The following is a 4320-nucleotide window of genomic DNA, read 5'->3' on the forward strand; positions in this document are numbered from 1 at the left end:
TTCATCTAAGCTTCTGGTTCTCTCTTTTGATTTTATACTGGAGTGGCCAGATTGCTTTTGTCTTCAGGAGTTTCCACAGAGGCCCAAGTCAGGTGAGAATCATATGCTCCCAGGCTTTCTCCTAAGGTCTGGATCCCTCCAAGAAAGATTTTGGCCTCAGGAATTTGGGGGTTGTACTGGCCTGGGAACAGGGCCCAGGAAAGATGCTGGTCTAGGGCAGCTGGTGGCCTTGACACTCAGAGATGCAAAGGGAGATGGGGGTGTGAAGACGCCCCAAGGCTCCTGGGGTCTGCACTGAGGAACTGGGTTGGCCTGGATTCAAAGGATCAGGAAGTCGAAAGGTCAGCCCTGGTGTCCAGGAAAGAGGCTAGTGGGTTGTGAAGCCCAGGAAAGCAGAGGGATGTGAGGGCGGGACCAGGCCCAGAGGGCTCCTGGGGACCCTGAAAAGGAACTGGGTCCATCCAGATGCAAGGGATCAGGAAGCAGTGGTGGCCCCGGGCTGAGAGTTCAGCCCTGGCATCCAGGAAAGAGGCTGGCGGGTTGTGCAGCTCAGGGGCTCAGAGGGAAGTAAGGGTGGGACCAGGCCCAGAGGGCTCCTGAGGAACTGCAGAGAGGAACTGGGTTGGTCTGGATTCAAAGTGTCAGGAAGCAGTGGTGGCTCTGGGCTGAGAGGTTAGGCCCGGTGTCTGGGGTGCCAAGACAAGAAATGGGCCTGTACCCAGGCTAGGAGGAGAGACTCTGCTGGGGAGCTGGGAGGGTGAAAGAGGCTGGAGGAGTCAAGGCATGGTGGGCGTGATGGGCTGACCAGGGAAGGTGCTGACACCAGGATGCCAGGAGGCTTTGCAGCCCAGGGAAGTAAAGGCTCATTAGGAATTTTTTATTTATTTAATTTTATTTTATGCATATGAGTATATTGCCTGCATGTGCATTAGTGTGTCTGTGCCTTGCAGTACCCTTGGAGGACAGAAGAGGGCATCAGATCCCCTGGTTCAGGAGTTACAGACAGTTACCTGCTATGTGGGTGCTGGGATTCGAACCCGGGTTTTCTGTAAGAAAACCAGTGTTATTAACCACTGAGCCATCTTGCCAGGCTCTATCATTAGGAACTTTAACAATATATTAAATATATAAAGATCTAGAGAAAATTTTAACAATGTGTACTAGTATGGTACACAAAATGTGTTTGTTCAGAGCCAAAAAAAAAAAAAAAAAATACCAGTTATCTAGGAGTCTCTCTTAATGTTTACTGTAAAAAAATCTACTTCCTTGGACCTTTATTTATGGTTCAGAATTTATGGGTATTTACCAAGGAGAAATTTGTGGGTAGTCATTCTCCTTGGCTGGAAGCAGAGATAATTACCTTTACTGTGATCTTATGGCGCATTCCTAATAAAAAAATCTTAATTATGGACTTCGAATATGGGAAATATTTTTCAGTTGGTATTTTTATTCTACCATACAGATGCTGTATAATTTGATTGGTAGAGAAGATCATTTACTTGGTAAAAAGTGAAAGAAAATTTTGTGGCTATTGTTGCTTTCACCTTACAATTAAAAATGACATAATTAGATACTGAACTTCAGTACATTGTTGTAAGATACAGGTCTAAACCTATCCCTGACATCATGAAACCAAAGAGTTTCATTCTCTGTGCCCCAGTAGTTATTCTCCGTGAAACTGGAGATCATTAAAGGGGTTCTAAGATTCTCTATGTGTGAGTGTACAAAGCTCGCTGATAAAACCACAAAACACCATCATTACCTTGAGTTTGCAAAACTACAGTGTAACCTATCTATTTTTTTCTTAAGTGTTTCTCTTCACAAGACCTGCCCTGTTACCAAATAAAAATACCTTTTCTAGGTACCTCCTCTAGAAATTCTCACTTAGCTTTGAGGTGGGTACTCAAACCCAGAGTGTTGTATGTGCTAGGCAATTGTTTTATCTCTGAGCTCCATAACCAGTGTGAGAATCTAAAGGTTAGACAGATGTCACATATTTAATTATGTATGAGTGTGTGTGTGTGTGTGTGTGTGTGTTCATATGTGGGCTTTCAGGTGCTAGTGTTCCACAGTTTGCATGTTGAGCTTAGAGAACAATTTAGGTGTCAGTATTTGAGACAGGGTCTCTTGTTCACTGCTGCATGCCCCATGCTAGTATGCCCATGAACTTGGGATTCTCCAGGCTTTACCTTCCCTCTTGTCTTGAGAGCTCCAAGATTACAAACATTCTACTCTGTCCTGCTTTAGGTGGGTTCTAGGGGATGGAACCGAGTCCTCACACTCGCATGGCAAGTGCTAAATCCACTGAGCCTTCTTCAAAGGCTTGGTCTCCAATTTAAAAAATCAGAATAAAATAAAGCATCTGTTGTTTGGGGTGTTATTAAGGTTTTGGAAAGAGCATGAACTTTGCTATTAGAAAAACTTCAGATTGCTCCACTGAACAATTATTTAACCTCTGCTCGATTTTCTTTTTCAAAAGATAATAACTAACTTTCAAATTCATTGTGTCAATTAGATATGAAGGCTTTCAGCTCTTGCCCACAAAGTGTGGTGTGGAAATCAGCAGTCAGCATGGTCTGAAAAACCTGTTAAAAATGCAAACTCTCAGGTCTTTCCCCAGAGCTGGTGAATTGAAATATGCTAGCTCAAACCATTCCTTGGATGAATCACAGGTACATTGAAGTTGGAGAGGCATTGACCTAGTTACAGCAGAGAATATGAGTTCAGGAAATGCTAGATTCTTTCCTTCTCATCCTGATCTGTGAGCCAGTATTTTAATTTAATTCAGCTGAGACTCAGTGTCTGTATCATCAGTTATTGTTGATTTCCAATGGGGACACTGAGTACTCACCTAGAGGATGACATTCACAGTAATCAAATGCATAAACTGGATATGAGGATTACAGGCTGCTAGCAGGTTAGGGCGTCACACTCAGGGTTGGCTCTCACACACTGCTGTGGGCATGAAGCTCACAAGTCGTTTTCAGATTTTCAGGCTGAGTTTGAAGCTTCTTATATGAACTTCACTGACAGTTCCTACAAAGCTTTCATTACCATTTGGGAAATGTTGCTAGGAGGGCAGGCCTACAGCTAATAATGAAGCTGGTCACTGCTTGAATAAAAATGTAGGGAAGACTTCCAAAACGGGCTTTGGGTTTTCTTCTGTTTATAATCTCTGGAGCTCATCCTTAGGCCCTGAGGTGTTAGAAGAGAATTAGGTAGAACCTGTCTTACTGCATCAAAGATATTTTCAGTAATTACCCACATTAAGATGCACAGTGCATGCTAGCACATGACGAAGATTATATTTTAAGCTTTGGGGTGTGCTCAGGGAACAATGAAAACGGCTTGCTACTACAGTTAATATTTTGGCTGCAGTACTTTTATTAAAACAGCAGGTAAATCTAGTTTTACATTTTAAATAAATAGGCCAATTATTAGTTATCGATGTTTTAGCTGTAGAAAGACTTCCATGCCTGTGTTTCTTTGTGCTCCCCAGTAGAATTTATTGAGATCTGGAATTTGTAAGTCTTCTATTATAGATGCATCCTTTATAATACTTTTCTTTGGGGGCTAAATTGGCAAAATGCTTATACAACAACCTGATTGAATCTCCAGAACTCAAGTAAAAAAGCTGTGCAAGGTGACACATGCTTGTAATCCCAACTCTGTAGAGGTGGAGGTCAGCAGATCCTTGAGTCTTGCTGGCCAGTCAGCCTAGTCTACTCAGCAAGCCCCAGACTAATGAAAGACCTCATCTCAAACAACAACAACAAAAAAAAAAACCAAGGTGAACAGCACCTGAGGCACAGTAGGCAAGGCTGTTCTCCAGCTTCCACATGAGCACACTCCTGCACACGTGGACACGTACACACACAAACACACACGCAACAGTGAAAAAGGAAAAGAATATTCTTTCCTTTAGTGCCATTTAAAAAGGAGTAACCACTCATCCTCAGAGGCTTCTGTTTACGCTATACTCTGGAAGCTGAGTGTGGTAGCACATACCTGTAATCCCAGCACTTAGGTGGTAGAAGGAAGGAGAATAGCAGTCTCAAAAAAAATTAAGGGCTGAGGATGGAGCTCAGAGGTAGACACACAGGCCCTGGATTCAGTGACAGTGCTGAAAGACAAAACAAGACAAACCATTAAATAAAAACATCACCACCAAGACAAAACACAACAAAACAAAACAAAACAAAAACCCCACAGCCTTATCCACCACCATATGTGTTCCATTTTACAGGTCTTGCAGAAAGTGGAGTCATTCTCTCTCTCTCTCTCTCTCTCTCTCTCTCTCTCTCTCTCTCTCCCTCTCTC

General features: G+C 43.0%; 1 long non-coding RNA gene across 1 annotated transcript in view; it reads right to left on the reverse strand.

The window, feature by feature from the left end:
* The window catches only part of LOC115070781, a 13097-nt gene extending 9068 nt beyond the window's left edge, over window positions 1-4029 (reverse strand). The window contains exon 1 of the long non-coding RNA XR_003849910.1: window positions 4009-4029. This is a non-coding gene — a long non-coding RNA (uncharacterized LOC115070781). The remainder of the gene's footprint in view (window positions 1-4008) is intronic.
* Window positions 4030-4320: the final 291 nt, after the last annotated feature.

The sequence above is a fragment of the Nannospalax galili genome, unplaced genomic scaffold (assembly GCF_000622305.1).
Source record: "Nannospalax galili isolate Female #2095 unplaced genomic scaffold, S.galili_v1.0 scaffold1097, whole genome shotgun sequence".
Taxonomy (NCBI): Eukaryota; Metazoa; Chordata; class Mammalia; order Rodentia; family Spalacidae; genus Nannospalax; species Nannospalax galili.